The 20,720-nt window shown below is 45.1% G+C and overlaps 1 protein-coding gene across 2 annotated transcripts in view; it reads left to right on the forward strand.

The window, feature by feature from the left end:
• PTPRA (protein tyrosine phosphatase receptor type A) overlaps nucleotides 1–20,720 on the forward strand; it is a 128,275-nt gene that overhangs the window by 60,165 nt on the left and 47,390 nt on the right. The gene's annotated exons all lie outside the window — the stretch shown is intronic.

Genomic DNA, 20,720 nt, shown 5'->3' on the forward strand with positions numbered 1-20,720 from the left:
CAAATGTGAGCAGAGTTAAATGGATTTATAAGTAGTTTTTGTGCTGCTTTTACACCTGAATTCTTGCCTTGCTGGATTGTTTCTGCCATGGTGGTTGTGCTTGGAGGCATCATCGGAAGGGTGAGATGGTCACTGCTGGTCTCTGCCTCCTCTTCCTGAAGCAAAGAGGGTCACCACAGAGACTCCCAAATATCTACTGGAACAGAGGCTTTGCTTCCTCTCACAGTTTGGGTTTTCACTTCTGATTAGTGGGTTCAGTTCATGGCTGCTTGGTTTTTGGTGTCAGCAGAGAGCTGTTGGGAGGAGAGGGGGAAATTCAAGCTGCAACAAGAACAGATTCTTTGAACGTGGGTTTACCATTCTCCAGCCTATTCCTGCTTTTTGTTTGGCTTGTGATAAGATGCACTGCTGTGGAATTTGCTTGGAGCAGGGATTTGCATGAATTATTGTTCCTTGCAACGTGCACATGTGTGCAGGCCCTCTCCCCATGCTCCACAGTACCCCAGCACCCCTTTGGAGGAGGATTTGTGTGCTGGGGTGCAGTGATCAGCAAAAGCCAAGTGCTTGAGGGAAGGAAGGCTGCAGTGATAAAAACAAAATGCTGAAATAAGGGGAAAACTCCTCTAGGGCTGTGCAGCAGCGCTGGGATTTGTGTGTTTATTCTGTGTGCTGACTTTTCCCAGCATGATTTTGTAAAAGCAACATCCTCCTGTTAGGGAAAAACTCAGTGGTGCTTGGCCTCTTGCAGAGTTCACTTTTTATTTAGGAGGTGTAATGGCATCAGTCACAGCTGCTGATTGATGTAGTGTGGCCCAAAATTATGTACAAGATGGGAGTAAACAGTCATCGGGGATGGTGTCTTGATTCTGCACTTGGAGCTTTTCATTTGAAAGGTTTCCCCCTTCTCCTAAAGAGATCTTTCTGTAAATCACTAATTAAGCAAATGAGCTACAGTGACATCAGTCTAATTCCAAAAAGAGCTGGTGTTTTGGAGAAACCTTCAAGCTGCAGACTCCAATTATCCAATATTTAAAAATTATGGTGTCTTACAGGAATAGAAAGAGCAAGGAAAGAATTACTGGAATTTTGTGTGACTTCAGGTTTCACATACAAAATCAAGTTTTTTGTAATTCTGAATTCTACATTGATGCTAAATCTGGTGTCCTCACTAAATTTGACTAAATCTGATAGCACTAAAAAATTTGCTTGCAATTCTCTTACTTCCTTTTTGTAGAGAGTAGAAAAGGTTAAGGCAAATACCTTATTGGGATGTTCATCTACAATACTTTGTGCAATGTATTTCTCTTCTGAAAAACTGACTTTGATGGGGAAACTGGGGGAACTTCTGCCCCCAGAGCATCAGGGGCAGGTGTGAGTGGATGTTCATCTACAATACTTTGTGCAATGTATTTATTTTCTGAAAAATTGACTTTGATGGGGAAAACCAGGGGAACTTCTGCCCCCAGAGCATCAGGGGCAAGTGTGAGCAATGGTGGAGCATCGGTGGTGGTCCCACCGTTTGTGAGGTCCTGGTTTAGGAAGAGCACTGGTGTATATTGAAAGCAATCAGAGCAAGGTGCTCAGTGTGCTGGAGCTGTGGCATTGTGTGGAGCTGTATTTGAGTGTGCAGAACACTGCCAGAGCTGCTGAAAGGGGCAGAAACCATCAAGGTGTGGAGGGGACCCTCCCTTGTGTGTGCCGTGTTTTTGAGAGGGGGAGCGCTAAAACCACAGATCTTCTTTCAACAAAGCCCATCCAAAGCCATCCACAACCTCTGCACCATCCATATCCTCCTCCAGCTGTGTTGCCAGCAGTTTTTGGGGAGGTGGGAGCCACGCTGGGGTGCCCTGGATTTGCAGAAGAGCTCGACACGTGTGGTTTCCTCCACCGGTTCCCCCAGCGCCCGTCCCCGAGCTGTTGTTTTCGGTGCTACCCACAATAACTGAAATGTCTTTCCTGAGAGATAAGTCAGTAAATTGTGGTTGGCTCCTTCCCCTGGTGTTTGTTCTCTCAGTAACTTGAAGGTTTATCTATCACCAGGGTGCTGCTGGTGCTCCCCTCAGGGGTACCCTCCAGCACCTTCCACCACAGTCCCACAGCCTCTCCCTCAAGGATTGCTCCTCAAAAAAGTGCCACAGCTTCATCTTCTCCTCAGGCACGTGCAATTGTGACCAAACTTCAGGAGATGATAGGAGGTGGTGGATCAGAACTCATTCCAGCCCTGCACTGCTTCATCCTGGTGGATTCTGCTTGGATTGGCCAAAGTGGTTTTTCCCCCACTTGGATTTGCATTTTTGGTCAAAGCCACCACCAGCTGCAGTGCTTCTGAACCCTTTAAAGATTGCTGTCACATTTTGGGACTTGCTGATGTGCAGGCTGATCCTTGGAGCACTTTTGGAAACACAGAGTTTGCCCAGAGACCAGAAATCACAAGTGATTGGTGCTCCTAAATCCCACTGGCACTTCTCCCCACCTCTTTCCTGTGAGGCTTCAAACTTCTACCTGAAATTTGATCCTGCTGAGGTGAGCTGACTTGGCCTAAAAAACACCCTGGGATTTGCACAGAGTGCAAACCCTCATTCCCAGCACACACCACCAGCACTGGGTGGTTGGAGCTGAGCATGGAATGGGGACAGGAAGGAGAAAACTCCTTGCAGAAACCACTCCAGGCAGCGTGTCAGGACCTGCAACCCCTACCTGGAGCTGCTGGGTATAAATAAACACATCCACCCTCCTTATTTCTGACAACTGCCTCCCTGAGGAGTAATTTATTTTTTTTTTCCCCAGTAGCTTGTTCTGCAAGCAGGTTTCCTCTTGCAGGTGATTAGGAAAACCTCATTTTTATGTTAATTAGGCATAACTATCAGTGCACAGACATCAACTGCTCTCACATCCTTCTGAGACTGCGATTTTTATTGAAATTCAGTCCTGAAAAACCGAAACCAGCAACTGATGTACCTGTTGCCTGAGCAGATGGGAAACTGCACCAAGGGGTGGTTGCCTCATAAAAAACATTGCCAGGGTGTAGCAACCACAGGTTCAGCTTTCAGGAGGGTTGCAGCTGCAGTCAGTTTAGGTTTTTAGTTGTGTTTGCTTGCTAAGTTTGAGGGCTTCCTCAACAACTTGTCTCCACTGAGATCAAGCCATGCTAATTTAGTTCATTGCAGCTAAGCACAGCTGTTGCTGACACTGGTGGGCCTGCACCTATAGGAGCAAATCTTTCTCATGTTGGTGTCTCCAAACACATCTCTGCTTTGATTGTATTTGGTCCAGTGGGAGGGTTGAGCTGATTCACATTTTCAATAAAACAGATCCTTCCTTTTGGGCAGATTGGCTGCACCATCCATCCAAGTGCTGAAGGTTGGATGGGGTTTGGAGCAACCTGGTTTAGTGGAAAATGACTCTGCCCATGGCAGCAGCATGGAATTAAATTGTCTTTAAGATCCCTTTCAACAGAAAAGAAGAGGGAATTCAATCAGATGTGCTTTGGGTTTGTTGGTAAAACACAAGTGCAGCTGCTTTGGTGACATTTTTACCACAGTGCCAAGCACTGGAGGTGGAGGGGCCTGAGGAGAACATCTGGTCCCAGCTGATACAAACCAAAACCTATGAAATTCTGGAGTTGCACCCAACTGGAATTGCACTTTCCCCAACACCACAGGGAGGTTTCAGGAATACATTTGCCCAGGCAGACACAGGTCAGCAGTGGGATCAGCCAGGTCAGTGCTAACACCATTAACTTCTCCTGCCTCCTCCTCCAGAACTCACTTCTCTGATATTATTTAAGGATTTTTCCAATCCAAATCCTTGAGGTTCCTTGCTGAAATCTAAAACAAATATATCCATCTTATCAGGCCTTTCCAAGAGCAAAGCATGGAAATCCCCTGGCAGGCTGGCACCGTCGCCGGTGTTTTCCTCTCTCTGCACCAGCAAATTTCCTTTAATATTGCTGTACAAATCCGCCCTGGATTATGCAATGATGAAGAAGAAAGAATGAAAAATTACACAGGAATTTGGCAAGGGACATGTGGACCCCTCACAGCTCCAGCTGGATGGGTTGTGATGCATTAAACACAGGGATGTGGTGCAGAACTGCCTGTGCTTGGTCAGGAACCTGTTCCCTTTTCACACAGAGTCATTCTGAGGGCAGGCAGATACCTGGGCTGGGGATTTTTGTATGTGGATGTCCACAGGGAGATAAGGCAGGCTGGAAAAATTAATTATTTTGTGTATTTCCCAGGGCTGTGATCTGTTGGTATTTTTAAAATTTTTTTTCTAATTTTTTTTTTTTTTTAAGTTAGGGCTGGGATTAAATGTATTGATGGTATTTTGTGTTTGGATTCAGATTTTTATTAATTTTTATTTACAATACAGTCTTACAACTTTTGAGTTCTATAATATTTTACTAACAGGTTATAAAATGGTTTCGTATTTATAAGTTTTTTAAAGGAAAAACTATTTAATGAAGAAATGACACTTAAATTATTTTTTCTTTTAACTTAATAATTACTTATGTCTTGTAATGTGGACTTTTTTGTTTAGTTATAAAAAATACTTAAATTTATGAAGAAGAAGGACTAATTACTGCTTTAAAACATCTATTTGACTTCATATAAATTATTATATTTTAAAACTTTTCAAGTTTTCTATTACACATTTCTCTTCAAACTACACACTTTTAACCTTAGTGTTATTAATCAATTTTGGAAACTTTCTCTATACTTCAGGTCAAATGTGGTGTTTTCTTGAGGGTCTTTCAACACAGAAAATCTAAAATTCTCATCATCCAGGGCTCCAACAGGGACCCTTTAGCTGTGGTGGCCTCAGGTGGGTGCATTTCATGGGAAGTGATACCTGGCAGCAGGTAAAAGCTGCAGGTGGGGAGAAGCCCAACAAGCTTTTGATGCGTAAATCCTCCAGCTCTGACACAAAATGTGAAATTTTTCTTACAAACTCCACCAGTTTCTCTGAGCTTGGTCAAAATACAGCAACACTTGGGGTGAGAGAGGGCACAGCTGGTACCTGTGGAGCCAAGGGATGAGCTCGCTGGGGAAGGAGGTAAATTATAATTATAATTTCATAGTTATAAAATGGCTTGGGGGGATCTGGAAGGGTGCTCTGGAGGAGGAGGAGGAGGAGGAGAGCTTTATTTGGTTGACCATTGCTGAGGGAAATTAATGTCCAAACTTGATTTTTAATGCATTTTTAAGGTGCCTATCCATATACAAGACATTTTCCCTTTTGCTCCTGTCCTCTCTTGCCCAGGTGGAAGCTGTAGTGCAGGAAGTGGTGGTGTACCAGGTGAAATGTATAAAATGTACAATATTTGGGGAAGGAAATAGTGTAATCTATACTTTTGCTGCTGCAGAGAGCATCTGTGGGGTGGGGGCTGTGTCTGAGCTGCTTGGCCAGGTTCTGCTTCCATTTGATGTGGTTTGTGTGCCTTGGTGAGAATTCTCTCTTTGCAGAGCTGGAGGGAGGGGAGAAGCTCTTTAAAGTGAAACATTTCAGATATAGATGGAGTTTATGCTACAATAAAGCTGTTTTACCTCTTCAGGGCTCTTTTTTCCCCCATGGAAGGTGCCCAGCTTGGCTGCACCTCTCTCAGCAGATTCTTGGCAACCTCAGGTCTTAACCTTGGGCTCAGCTTTGAGGAAGCACAAGGTCAAGCTGCTCTTGCTCTAGAGGAAGTTTGTAGGTTCAAAATTCAACTAGACCTGGCCCTTAATAAAAAAAAAAAAAAAAAAAAAAAACAAAAAAAAACAAACCAAAAACCCCCCCAAAAAACTAAAAAGCAAGCAAACAAAAAATATTAGTATGAGCTGCTTCCAGTCTTGTACAAGGGAGTGAAGAAGTCGCAGAATCACAGAACCATAAAATGTTCTGGGTCGAAAGAGATCTTAAAAACCATTTCATCCAACCCTTGCCATGTGGAGAGACACCTTCCACTAGACCAGCTTGCTAAATCAACAAGATCATGTGAACAACACCAAAATCTTGCAAAAAACTTTGTATTTGAGAGAAACTGGTTTAGAGGATGAAATGTTGCTGTTTCTCCCCAAAATGAGTGGATGTTATGGCACCTAAAGTGACATCTGAGCTTCTGAGGAAGCACAAGGTCAAGCTGCTCTTGCTCTAGAGGAAGTTTGTAGGTTCAAAATTCAACTAGACCTGGTCCTTAATTAAAAACCCCCCAAAAACCTAAAAAGCAAGCAAACAAAAAATATTAGGATGGGCTGCTTCCAGTTTTGTACAAGGGGTGGAGAAGTCACAGAATCACAGAACCATAAAATGTTCTGGGTTGAAAGAGGTCTCAAAAACCATTTAATCCAATTCTTTGCCATGTGCAGGGACACCTTCAACTAGACCAGCTTGCTAAATCAACAAGATCATGTGAACAACACCAAAATCTTGCAAAAAATTTTGTATTTGAGAGAAACTGACAATTTGACAAACAGCAAAATTCGACAAACAGCAAATAAAAATAAAATAAAATAAAATGTTCTGGGTTGAAAGAGGTCTTAAAAACCATTTAATCCAACCCCTTGCCAATGTGGAGGGACACCTTCCACTAGACCAGCTTGCTAAATCAACAAGATCATGTGAACAACACCAAAATCTTGCAAAAAACTTTGTATTTGAGACAAACTGGTTTAGAGGATGAAATGTTGCTGTTTCTCCCCAAAATGAGTGGATGTTATGGCACCTAAAGTGACATCTGAGCTTCTGAGGAAGCACAAGGTCAAGCTGCTCTTGCTCTAGAGGAAGTTTGTAGGTTCAAAATTCAACTAGACCTGGCCCTTAATTAAAAAAACCCCAAAAAACCTAAAAAGCAAGCAAACAAAAAATATTAGGATGGGCTGCTTCCAGTTTTGTACAAGGGGGTGGAGAAGTCTTAGAATCACAGAACCATAAAATGTTCTGGGTTGAAAGAGGTCTCAAAAACCATTTAATCCAATTCTGTGCCATGTGCAGGGACACCTTCAACTAGACCAGCTTGCTAAATCAACAAGATCATGTGAACAACACCAAAATCTTGCAAAAAATTTTGTATTTGAGAGAAACTGACAATTTGACAAACAGCAAAATTTGACAAACAGCAAATAAAAATAAAATAAAATAAAATGTTCTGGGTTGAAAGAGGTCTTAAAAACCATTTCATCCAACCCTTGCCATGTGGAGGGACACCTTCAACTAGACCAGCTTGCTAAATCAACAAGATCATGTGAAGAAGACCTTTTGCATGATCTTGCAAAAAACTTTGTATTTGAGAGAAACTGGTTTAGAGGATGAAATGTTGCTGTTTCTCCCCCAAAATGAGTGGATGTTATGGCACCTAAAGTGACATCTGAGCTTCTGAGGTACAGGTGGGACTGAGCAGGGAGGTCTCTGCAGCTGCATCCATCTGGGTTTTGTAATTTGAGGTTCCTCCTTGCAGAGGAAACTTGTGGGGAGGTGAGAGCTCTGCAGGAGGAGGAAATGGCTGAAGGGATTAAGCAGCAGAAAGTTGGTGGAGAAATGTGGAAGCTGAGTTGGGTTTTCCAGGAGAAAAGTTGGTCAGGATTCACCTTGGTGTTTTAATCCATGTTAGAAGGCTCAGGTGTGTGGAAATGTTTGGGATGTTCAGCATCTCCCTGCCTTCATCCCAAAGATGAGCTCAAAATTAGAGGTGGTGACCAAGGACAGTGAAGAGTCTGGAGGGGAAGAGCTAAATCTGAGCAAAAATGAAGTTATTTGGAAGGGCTGGAGCTCTGCCCTTCAATGCTTCCATGTGAAGGGTCTGGAGGGGAAGAGTTAAATCTGAGCAAAAATGAAATTATTTGGAAGGGCTGGAGCTCTGCCCCAAACTGGGAGGTGCAGGGAGCCCCAGGAATGGCTGAAACACCTGAGGATCCCCATGAAGGGTGGTGCTGGCTGGATTTTCTTCTTCCCAATCTGTCTTGGGATGAACACTCAGGATGAGGATTCTGCTTGCACACTGCCAGAGCAGGTGTCCCTTAGAGCCATCATTTACTGTCCAAAAACCAACCTGAAACTCTCCAGCTGCAGTGGATCAGTGCCTGCAGCTGCCTCAGGCCAGGCTGCTGCCAGCTCACCACATCTTCAAAGGAAACAGGAACCCCCTGCAGGTGTTGGGGGGCAAGGAGACCTCAACCCCCACGTTGAGGTGCTGCTCCACCTCCTCCCAGAGGCTCCGTTTGTCTGTCCTGGAGCTCAGACACACCTTGGGCAGGATGGAGATTTGTTTGCTCAAATGCCAGCTCACAGGAAATGAATTTTCTGCTGCTCAGGTGCCGTGAGCAACATTGAAACCACCCCAAAATATTTCACCAGGGATGCTCACAGGTGTCCAGAGCACAAAAACAAATTGGGAAGCCCAGCCTGGCACTGGTTTTGTTGCAGTTGATCAGTGGAAGGTCAGCTTTGCTTCCCAGCTGCTCTTTTTGCTTCAGAGGTCAAGCTGTTAAAAGTCCTTTTCCCAAGCAGCCAGAGGCTTGATCAAAACCTATTTCATATCTATTTCTTTATTTTTATGTGCTTTGAATCCTGAAATGGATCATTTAGGAAGATGTTTTAGATGTAAGATATTGGCTGGCAACCCAGCTCTGCATTAAGTGCTTTAAAACATCTACTCCCCACTTCAATTTTATTTGCTCTTAAATAAATAAAAAAAAAATAGATAATATCTGCTAGACACCAGTTTGTTCATCCCTCAGGCAGGTGTTCAGGGGTTTTCATTGTTTTTAAAGTGGCTGTTTCTGGGCTTTTGGAAGGGCTGTCAGCTTGCTGAAGTCCATGATGGATCTGTAAGAAGTGCTTAATTGGAAATGCTGGTTAAATTATGGGATGCAGACAATCAGCAGGATGCTCAGCCTCACCTTTGGTCCCCACACTGTGCTCTGGGCATCCCTGCTTTGTCATCTCATGGGGTTTGAGCCTTTGCAGGGGAACAAATTCTTCCTCAGCACTCCATGTCTTGCTTGTAATGAAATGACTTTATTTCCTTGTGCAGCAATCATCATTTTAATAAATTTTCTCTGTCACAAAAGGAAAGAAATGTCATGAACTGATTTTCTCCTTCTCTTCACCGTGAGGCAGATTTTTGCTTTTCAAAGGAAAATACCTTTTAAAACATTTGCACTTCCTTTCAGCTTGAATTATTTCATCCATACTCTGATTTTTATTAGCAAAAGCTCACAGCAAGATGACATTCAGCCCTTTCAGCTGTTGATTTATCCCAGTCTTTATTCTTGGGAGCAAAAATATGGAAAAATTCTCTGTTACACAATTTTTAACATACATTTTCAGAGTTTCATACCACAGGGCGTTGTGGGTTTTTTTTTTCCTAGTGATGCTTTAACATCTGAATTTGGTACAATTCACTGCTTTTGAAGCATTTGGTGACTTTTGCTTTGTGCTTGATCCACTTTTGATGTGAATTGTCCCAACTTCTGTTTCGGGGGAGGAGCAAAGTTATTTTTTTTTCTCACCAGCCCACATGGCATTGAATCCATCTGGAGCACGTGGCTGCTGTAATACAGAAACCACACTTTTTTTTTTTTCTTTTTTCACAAATTCTTCCCTGTGTGACTTCAGTAGTTAAAGCTGGTTCAGTCTCCTGCCCTGGGACTGCCGTGCTGGAAGCTGAAATCTGTTTGTGTTTAAAGCTTCTGTTTCTATTTTGGTAGGAAAATGCATCATCAAGAAGTCTTTCTTCCCACTAGCTGCACACTCAGCCTGGAATAAGGTCTCCAGGGCCACATCCTAATGAAATAACCCACTGGGACACAAAAAAAGAAACAAAAAACAAACCACTCCTGATAGTGGGATCAAGCTGGGTGCTTCCCAAAAGGAATAATTCAAAGTCTTGTGTGGCAGAGGTTGGGCACCATGGAGGCTGGTGACTGATAGTTGGTGTTAGGAGAAAGATGTTTCACTAAACAAAGTCTGATGTGTTACAGGGTAGGAATTTTTATATGGGATGCTGTGTCTCATCAGCAAAAAATAGCAGGGATTTGGGAAATGGCAGCCCTGAAAGTCTTGGGGATGTTGGTGGATGAAAGGCTGGATGTGCCCTGGGTGATCCCACATTGTGGGCAGCAGGGAAAGGGGAATTCAGGAGAGCTGGAGAGGGACTGGGGACAAAGGATGGAGGGACAGGACACAGGGAATGGTTCCCCAGTACCAGAGGGCAGGGATGGATGGGATATGGGGAAGGAATTGTTCCCTGGGAGGGTGGGGAGGCCCTGGAGCAGCTGTGGCTGCCCCTGGATCCCTGGAAGTGTCCAAGGCCAGGCTGGACAGGACTTGGAGCCACCTGGGACAGTGGAAGGTGTCCCTGCCCATGGCATGGGGTGGCACTGGATGAGCTTTAAGATCCCTTCCAACCCAAACCATTCCATGATTCTGGCTCTATGATGATATTTTCATTCAATTCAGATAGGCTGGGATGCAGTGAGGGTCATTAACAGGGGCAGGGGGGTTAATTAACCCACAGGACACATGCAGGGGGTGTCTGGACACAGCCATTCCTCCTGGGAACATAGGATGGACACACAGGAAGGGTTCTGCTCTTGAACTGAACTTCAGAACCTGACAATGTGGTGAAGAAGGAAGGAGTGAAGGAATTTCTCCCCTCAAAATGGATGCAGTTGCATAGAGGATGTGTGGGGGACTGAAGAAACTGCCCTAGAGTTGTCCCTCCATCACTGCCACTGCCTTTCTCAGTGGATCAAGATGAATCAAGGACACAACACTGGAGGAGGGGTTGGGTGTCCCTCTCTGAGAGCCACCACCCCCAGCAGCTGATGGTCCTGCTGCTCTTACCTCACACCACACAGCCCACCCTTGCCAATATTCCTAGAGGGATTTACTGAGCCTCTGGAGTGATTGAGGTGCTCACAAGTATTTGAATATCCCACTAAATATTTATCTGCAATTAAAGCCTTGGGAAAACCTTGTGAAACAAGAGCCATCGTTGGAGTCCTGCTTCCCTTTGTGTCAAACTGGCAAATGGTGGCTTTGATCCTCTCTTAGCCCCATGGATTGGGGCCATCTCCTTTCTTCTCTGCACTCAGGACCCACAGCAGCATCTGGGACTGTGCATGAGGCCCCAGACAAGCAGCAGCCAGGCTCATCTCTCCAATTTTCAGGCTCTCCAACGCCTTTTGTGAGATGGTACCAGCTTTGGTACTTCAAAGAAAGGTGTCAGAAATGCAAAAATGAGCAAGTAAGGATTAATCTGCTTGTGGGGATGGGGATCTGCCTCCCCCTCCTGATTGCAGTGTAAATTAGTGGTTGACTTGAGGCCTGTAGTGGAGCTATTTATACCTCCAAGGTTTGAATTATAGCTGGATAGATTATATCATCCCTTTGTTTAATCCTTTTTCCTTTCTTCTGTCAGGCTTTTGACCTCAGTGATTTTCAAAGCAGTCAGATTCGCTTCCTACGGTTTTCTTGTGCTGGTATTTGTATCCAGGAAAGGGGAGGAGAATTTAGATGGCTTTTTCTGTACTGTTTTATTTTCTCTTGCTCTCCCTTACTCATTTCCTCATTCAACAGCCCAGTTCTTTTTCTTTTTTTTTTCTTTTTAACCTTTTCAGGCATTTTCATTCCACAACTGTCATTGCCTTTCCAAGGCTTTTTATTTTTATTTTCTAGGGCTTCAAAACAGCAGAGGTAAGAGGCAGCCTGGGTGAATATTCCACTTTATAGGCTTGAACTCTTCCCAAAAATCTTGGGAGTGAAGCTCTGCTGCCATGCACCTGCCTGCTGGTCAGACCTCCAGCTCTCCTTCATTTCCCCCCCACCCATGGCCAGAGCAGTGTGAGGGAGGCTGTTGTTGCTCTTGGATTTATTGGCTGTGATTTTGCAAATAAATGCTTTATAATCACTTCCTTGCTGCTCCTTGCAGCCAAGAAAGGGAGACAGGGAAGGGCAGGCTGCCTCCCTGTGCTCTGCCTTTCCCTTTGGATTTGCACTTCCTATTTCCAAAACTGCTTTTATTTTTAGACCTCTAATAAGTGTTAGAGGGTTTAGGATATATATTTATTCTTACAGCTCTCTAAAAGTGGTGTTTTAAACAGAAACACCCCAAAGTTGGCCCCGGGGCAGTGGCTGCAGTGGTTCCTGGCTCTTTGCTCTGTTGCTGCAGTTTGGATTTTCCTGTACTTCCCATCCAGGAGAAGCTGTCAGAAAAATAAAGGGCACAGGAGATGTGGAAGTCAACTGAATATTTTTAAATATCAGAACATGCTGTACAAGGGTGGGAATTAAATTTTGCTGCTGAAGCAAGCAGAGAGCTCCTCTGCAGTGTGAGCTTCCCTCACATCTTCCTCGATGGATTTTCCTACCTGGAGCAGCCCTCCCACCTAAAAAATTCCCATTGGCCTTCAAATCCTTTTGTGGCAAGGATTTACACACATGGTTGGATGTTTTTGGACAAGAGGGAATGAAGATCTCCAGCAAAACTCCTGGCAGGAGGGGAAACCTTTAAAAAGTGATACTGAGCTGGGCATCTGTGGGATGGGAACAGCCTTTAGTGAATTCTAATTCCCCATCCCTGTATTTCCCCATCCCTGGAAGTGTCCAAGGCCAGGTTGGATGGGGCTTGGAGTAACCTGGGCTGGTGAAAGGTGTCCCTGTCCCAGAGGGAGGACCTTGAAGTGGCAGCAGGCTCTTGAATCCAGTGGGTTATTATTTGCTGAAGTGATGATCAAGGCCAAAATAACCATTTTTATAATAAATTAGAATAGTTTTTACCACTAGACATGAGTATAAAATCCTTTGGGGAAATAGGATGGTGGCTGGAGTAGAGTTTTCCTACCTAGTGCTTTTTCAAGGGCATTTTCAGTTGAAACCATTGCATTTTTGACCGCCTTTATCAGTATGTGCTCAGCCTCCAGCCTGGTGGATATTTGGGGCTTTGTTTGTCTCTTGCAGCCCTCCCAACGTTTGTGAACAATTATTTCTTTGGAGCAGCATTTGAGCCCTTAGTGCTTTTTTTCTCCAAGCTGCTGCCCACAATTTGGCCACATCTCAGCCTTTCTCCTTGGTATTTCTGGGAAGTGGAAGCTGTTTCCTGGTGCAGAAAACCCAATTATTGGATAAACTCAGATCCTTCATCTGGAATGAAATTGGGAATATTCATCAGGCAACACCAGAATCATCACTTCATTTTCAGACACTTGGGGAGAGTTGGAAGCAATTAAGGCTGAGCAGATGGGATGGGTCCCTCTGCCCCGTCCCCTCATCCCACCCTTTCTTACTCTTTTCTCTGCCTTCTTTCCTTCCTCTCTAAAAAAAGGAGAAAGGGAAAGAAAAGCAAAGTAACTTGTATGGATAGAGGGGAGGTGTAATTATGAGCAGTGGGACCAATTTAAAAAGGAAGATTTCAGGGAGACTCCGAGTTCCTTTGACATGTTGAGGGGTTTTGGTAGAGGATAAAAGGAAAATAAACTAATTTATTCCTAAATTGTAATTCCTTTTTGGTATTAATCTGTTTCATTAGTGTAGTTCACAAATGCTCACAGGCAGGGGAGAGAGGGGGGCAGCAAATTGAAATGAAGACATTTTCAAAAGGAAAATCTTGCTAGGAAAGGCTTCCTGCAGGGAGAAATCATATCCCAGGAGAAGAGCTGGAAACTCCACTGCTTTGGACTTTTCAAGTGAGACTGGATAAAGCAATTTGGGAAATTTCTTGGAGGGAGCAGTTTTTGCTGCATGGTGGGTAGGCCCAGATGGTCTAATTGATCCCTTCTTTGGCCAGTCCATGTGGTTTTCATTTCCTTCTGGGGAAAAAAAAAACCCCTTTCCTCCTGGGAAGGGCACTGGACTGAGGAGTGTGGTGGCCTCAGGGATCTGTCACTGCTTACAGGGCTGCTGTTGTCCTGGGCTCTTATTCTGCTACTCTGAAATATATTAAATTAAAAATTATTATTTTTCTCCCTTGCTGTGACTCCTTCTAGGTTTAGGAGGGTGTAACCATCTTTGGAGGGAGTGCTCCTCACCTTCCTGCAGCTGATGCATCTCCCAAAACTGCCTGGTGTCCATGGGTGTCAGCTCTGGAGCTTGTGAGCTGAAAATGGTTTCACTGAGATCTCAACAACTGTTCCTTGGCTTTCACCCTCAAAAAAAAATCCTGTTTCTTATTTGCTCCATGAGCTCTGAGAATGGGGAAGAAATTTGGGCAGAGTGTGTCATCATAGTATCACAGAATGGGCCTTAAAGCTCAGCCTGGGGGATATTTGGGTATGAGTGGGAATGGTTGGAGAAGTTCTTTAAAGGTCATTTCATTCCAATGCCCTGCCATGGGCAGGGACACCTTCCACCATCCCAAGTTCCTCCAAGCCCCATCCAACCTGGCCTTGGGCACTTCCAGGGATCCAGGTGATGCCTTGGGAAGGCTGACCTGGAGCAGAGGCTGGACAGAGCTAAAGAATAAAGTAGGAATTTATTAAAAGGCCTCAATGGATGCACCTTGGGCAGCACAAGAGCCCAGCCAGGGCTATACCCAAGGCAAACCAAAATGGCCACAAAATGAACCCAAGATGAAACAAAGTGGTCACCAAGTGCACAACCAGTCACGGGGTCTCTCCCTTGGATCAGTTCTGCTCCATTTGCATCTTGCAGTTCATTGTCCCATTCCAGCTTTAGCCCCTGCAGTCCCACCCTTGTTTTTCTCTCTCCAGCCCACGGTGTTTGTGCTCTTGGGCTGAGATTTGGATCATTTGTCCTTGGTGCCCAGCTGGAGCAGGAATTGTTTTGTCTCCCTGCTCTGTGCACAGAGCTCACCATCCTTCATATGAAACCCAGACCCACACACTAAAGCAGCACAGAATCTGAAAAATAGAAAAGCCAAAACCTGAGGCATCACAGGGGCAGCCACAGCTTCTCTGGGCACCCTCTAGCTGGCCATGAACTTTTTATTTCCCCTCTCTTTTCCCCTTGGTCGTTGTGCAGGTTGGTGATGAGAAACCCTTGTGAAGCAGGTTAGGGTTTGACCCAGTTGTAACATTAAATTTTGGGGCTGCTGGCTCTTGGCGTGTCATGGCTGAATCACAGCTCAATGGCCATGAGTGCTTTGCCACCAGCCTTGTTTTGTCTACCAAGGTGAGTGCTGTGCCTCTTGATGGGGAGATAAGCAAGGATCTGTGACTTGAGATGGATTTCCAAGGAGGAATGGGGAGATCTGGGAATCATTTCTTACCTAGGAAGGATGGTTGTGATGGAGAAAACAGCTGTAGGACGTGGGAGGAGGGAAAAGGTGAGAAAGTGGACTGTGTGTAACATTTAGGAGGGAGATGGATTGAGTCTGGTTTACTGCTGAATGTGAATTCTTGGGATAGAGAGAGCTGGAGCAGGGAAGATGAGAATTACAGAGCATTGGATAAAGGAACAACTTGTGTGGTGCAGGTGAGCAAATCCAACTCCATGGTTGTGTTTGTTCTGGAGACATGGGAGTGCATGTGAACACAGTCCACACATGCCTGGGTTTGAGGCCATGGGCACTGCAGTGCCCATCTTTATTTGGTTCTCTACTTCAAGGCTCACATTTTCTTATTCCATGTGCAAGAATTGAACCTCAGCTCCGCTGTCCTCTCCTCAGGAAAAGCCTGTGGAGATCTCCCCAGGTTCTGTGCTCAGAGCACATTCACTCCCTTACACAAAAACAGGGTCAGGTTTCTGGAGGATCTGGCTTACCCTCAGAAGAAAAGATGGCTTTTCAAAGGAAAAGTTCATCCTCCTTGACAGTGACTTTATAAAGCAGGGATTTATTAGAAGGCCTCAATGGATGCACCTTGGGTCATCCATTGAGCCCAGCCAGGTCTACACCCCAGATGAACCCAAAATGGTCCCAAAATGAACCCAAGGTGAACCCAAAATGGTCACAAAACGCACGACTGCTCACGGGGTCTCTCACTTCCTGAAGTGACTTCACTCAAGTGAAGTCAGAGACTTCACTCCTTTACACAAGAGCAAGGTCAGGTTTCTGGAGGATCTGGTTTACCCTCAGAAGAAAAGATGGCTTTTCAAAGGAAAAGTCCATCCTCCTTGACAGTGACTTTATCCCCCTGACAACTCTAAATTCCTTCTGAATTCTCCCAGTGGTCAGGGACAGCAGAAGTTGGATGCTGCATAATCTCCAATCCCCTGCTGGTTCTGCATCCCTCCTCTCAGCAGTGATTTGTAAATATTATTTTCCCCCCAGTATTTTAAAGGACATTTTCATCTCCCCTGGCAGAAGGAGGAGGATATTTCTGGCACTGCTGTTGTATCAATTTTGCTCCTTGTTTAAGATTAATATTAAAAATAATAACACCAGCAAAGCAAATACAATTTTGGTGTTTTCCTCTTAATTTACCCATTCACTTAAAGTACTGGAACTGCAGCTTTGCTACCACTTGAGATACAAAATGCAAATTTAACTGAAGATCACATGGAAATCAACTCATCCATTTTCTGTGTGATGAGTGAAGGTGCATAGAGGAAAAACCACACTGGAATTTAAACCTTGGCAGAAAATAGGGAAGAACTGTGGGCTGCTGTCATGTTGATAGTTTGGACAAGGCAGTTTTGATTTTGGTGTTCTATTTAGCTAATTCTTAGCAGCATAGTGGCAATTTTAGAAAAGTTATTTCAGTCAGCAGCACAACTACAACACAATAAAGATAGATTTGTTCCCCTGATAACAGTTTTGATCAAGGTTTCCTTTTATCCTGCAGTTTTTAAATAATTGGCCTGCTTGCTCTTGGCTTTTATTGTACTGGGGATATTATAAACTCAGATTGTTTTGTAAACCTCTAATTTTAGACACATCTCGGTGCTTATTGTTCCTTTCATCCCTTTTTTTAATACCATGGCACAATTTCTGCAGAGAGGTGGAAATCATCTGCATCCTGAGACTTTCATGTCTAGACTGGATGAAGGGCACGAAAATCCAACCAAAACAATCCCCCCCAGACTTTTTTATAAAAACACTTCTCCATCCCAGCCCCAAACCCCACAGCTCATTCCCTTTATCATAACACCGGGCAAAAAGAAGTGGAAGAAAATCATAAATGCAGCTTTATGGAGTGAGTGTGTGCAATCAGGAGCAGCTTTCCAAACCAGTAACTGTGTATAAAAGCCAGCACAGGCATCAGGAACACAATTGAGTTGCTAAGGCAGAGTTTTCCAGTCGTGCCCCGTAGAGCCCCGCATCGTCTCATTATTCCGCTCCAGTGTCAGCCAACAATGGGGGGAAGATAAAATTTGTGAGATAAAAGATAAAAGCCTGGCAACCCCTTTGCTTAGAGGGGTCAATTTATCCCAGCTCTTTGTAGGGCAGTGTAATTTTAGGCTTTTCCAGGGAGGATCACACCGAAATCCTCGCGGCAGCACTTCCGTAAATAGGTCAGGAGGGGACTCGGCCAGGCTGGGATTGCACCTTGCTCGGAGGGAATTGTGTTTTCTCAGTGGAAATAAGATGGTTTTGTTATTTTATGAACTTATTCACCCAGTTCATAAAGGAAAAAAAAAATATATGGGTCAGTTGGGCAACAGCAGTGTGTTCCAATGTGCTGAATTTGGGATAGAAAGCTCCTGGAGCCTGGGATTAAAGCTTTCTGCAGCAGCAGCAAGGAGTGATTTTATTTTGATATTATTTTTTTTTCCCTCAGCAGGAGCTTTGGAAATTATATATAACAGGTGTTTCACCTTTCTGAACCTTATTCTGATATACTGGACTTGTTTGGCAGAGATTATGAAGCAGTTCTGGGGTTGTTTATCAGCTCCAGCACTTCTGGGTGACCTTGCATCTCATCTTTGGAAGCAACTTAATCCCTGTAACATCCTAAAAGAAGGGTTTCAGGGTTTTTATTGGTAGCTTCTGTATTTTGCAATACTGTGACAAACTGCAGGTGTTGGGCATGGTCAGGGGTTTGGCCACAGTGGCAAAAGACTTGGGAGTAATGGGGTGAAGTTCTTTAGTCCTCCCCTCCTCCCTGACAAGCTATTAATTAATTACTCAGGGAGGAAATGGGAGGACTCTGGAAGGCAATCAGGTGCCAAGGTAAATACAGCCTGGCCCTGCCTTTAACTGACTTTCACAAGGAGTCCTCCTTGAAAAGAGCTGGGATAACACAGCCCAAGGTGAATAGAAGGCTTTGAACATCCATGAGCAGGGGATGCAGATCCCTGAGAGGTTTCCTCTCTCCCTCAGTATGGGAACAAGCAGCAGGCTGGGATTTGTGCTCCCAGAGCACTTAGGATCAAAGCGCTGCAAAGGATCCTAAAAAAAAAAAAAATGAAAATCCACTTTCCTCTGCCTTAACATGGATTTTGCTCTCAAACCACACCAGAGATAGATGGATGTGTGGGGAGACTGAGGAGTTGCATGGAAACCTTTAGCTGGTCTTCCACCCAGATTCTTCCATCCAAACCACAGATGTCCTGGTAGGCATGGAATAGCCAAATGTTCAAAATGAGTTCAAAATGAGATGCTTCTCATTTTGCTGGGGAAAAGGAAGGAGAAAGACCACTTCTGTTAGTCCATTCTGTGGGAATGCCAGGGCTTGGTTCAGCAGGGAATTAAGAACTCCTTGTGTTTGCTTCAATTTCCAGTAGAGCTTCTTCCATCTAGTGCAACCAAAGGACTTCCAGAGTAAGACTTGAAATCAAATTTTCATCTCCCAGTAAAACCTGGGGTCATTTGAGGACCTGTATTTGAGGTGCCTGTATTTGAGTCATTAAATATCATCTGGCAGCCCTCTTTGCACACAGAACCTGATGGAATTGAGAGAAAAACAAGCAAAGCAACACTGAACCTTTTTTAGGATGGCCCAGAGCAGTGACACTCAGGAGAAGCAGAAGCAGCTCTCCCTTTCATGCAGTCACCCAGTATTTCCATCAGCCTGAGCACAGGTGTTTTTCTCTCTCCTTCCTCTGCTACTCAGCATAATCTGTGCTGCCACTCAGGTTACATGGCCAGAGGCTGCAGCACAAAGGAACAACCCCTCACTTTGCTCAGCCCCATCTCCTCGCTGTCACCTCTGCAGTTCCTGCCCTTTCCCATCAGCCTCTCACCCAGGAGCCTCCTTTGATCCTGGTGCTGGTTTCCTCTATGAAAAGGATGAAAAGAGCCCAAGTGGCAGCTCCCTTGGGCTGGCAGAGGGGAGCTGGGTGCACAGTGACACACACAAAAAGCTGATGCTGTTATTCTGTCATGCTGAAATAATGTCCGGCTCCCCGAGGCCGAAGGTTCTGACAGCGAGGAAGGATGGAGGTGATGGCAAAGATCTGGGACACTTCACTGTCCTTGGCTGCCCAGCTTGTCACCTGCTTCCAGGCTGGCTCCCTGCCTCATGGCAGGTGAGAATTCCCAGAACCTTGTAGGTGTGGTTCTGGGAATGCTTTGCTCCAGGGATCCACTCGGTGCCAGATTTCCCTCCTCCCACCCTCCCAGTGCTCAGGTTACTGCAGGCCTTGTGTAATTTGATGTCCCCGAGTGCTCCTGTGCTTTGTGACTCATGGTTTTTACCTGCCAGGCTGTTAAACCCCCAATTTTGGCCTTCCACATCCCAGCTGTGTTCCCCATCCCATTTGAAATGGGAAAGAAGCAAAAGCCCCACATGAAAATGCTGCTGGGCCATGAGGATCTTGTGGGCCACAGGGAAAAGCCTGGAGTGGTGATGAGCAGCAGGGACAGGTTTGGATGGATATTGGGAAGAAATTCTTCCCTGTGAGGGAGGTGCAGGGAGAGAACAGAAATGCTGAGGCACGAGGTGGTGCTGGTGGTGGGACACTGGGTGCCCCTCTGATGGAGCATCAGACCAGAAGCACAGCTCATGGTCCCCACAGTTAACCACAAATTAGAGCCAGCTGTCAACACAGAAATGTTTAAATCTTGTCTTCAAGTGAGGGTGGGGTGGGGATGGGTGTCAGCAGGGACCAAAGGCTGCTCCAGCAGTGAGGGCTGATGGGGAGCTGGGAGGGTGGAAAAGTGGAGCTGATGGAGATTTATGGAGCCCCTGAAGGCCAAACTGGAGGGATCCTGTCATCACTTGCAGTGATCCTTCCATCACTTCCTGCCCTGGAAGAGCAGGAGTGATGCACACACCCGTGGGGTAAACCAGCACCTTTCCCAGTTCATACTGGGCTCCCAGCTGGTCCTCAAACCCCAGATCCCAAGTTTGGTGCTCCCCTGAAGCAGTGAGGCATGAGGGGAAGATGCCAACTGCAGGCTCTGTTTCTGGTAGCTCCTCTCTGACTTAACAGGAAAAGACTGACCACAGAAAATGTACAATATTGTTTTTCTCCACATTTTCCTGAAATCTGTTGAAAAGCTTTGCCTGTGGAGGGGTCATGTGGGGGATGGGGAGGAAGAAATAATGGTGGCTCTGTTCAATGGAACTCCCCTTACAGACAATTTGTGTTGTTATTTTCCCCCTCCAAACACATAGATCTAATCTGAAAATCCCAGGCTTAAAAGCACAGATGTTTAGTCAGACACACAAACGTGGCATCATTCCAGCAAGTGGAACATCTGGCAAGGTCCTGGTAAAATCTGAGGAGCTAATCTGGGATGAGAGGAGTTAAAGCTGCTCAGCAACAGCTGCATCCTTCAAACAAATCACCTGAAACTTCCCTTCCCTTCCCTCCAGGTCTTTCCCTTGGTACTAAAGCAGCTTCCAGAGATGTCTTACAGCTTCTCCTGTCCCTCCAAGTGTCCTCTTTGAGGG

Source organism: Molothrus aeneus, chromosome 4 (assembly GCF_037042795.1).
Source record: "Molothrus aeneus isolate 106 chromosome 4, BPBGC_Maene_1.0, whole genome shotgun sequence".
Lineage (NCBI taxonomy): Eukaryota > Metazoa > Chordata > Aves > Passeriformes > Icteridae > Molothrus > Molothrus aeneus.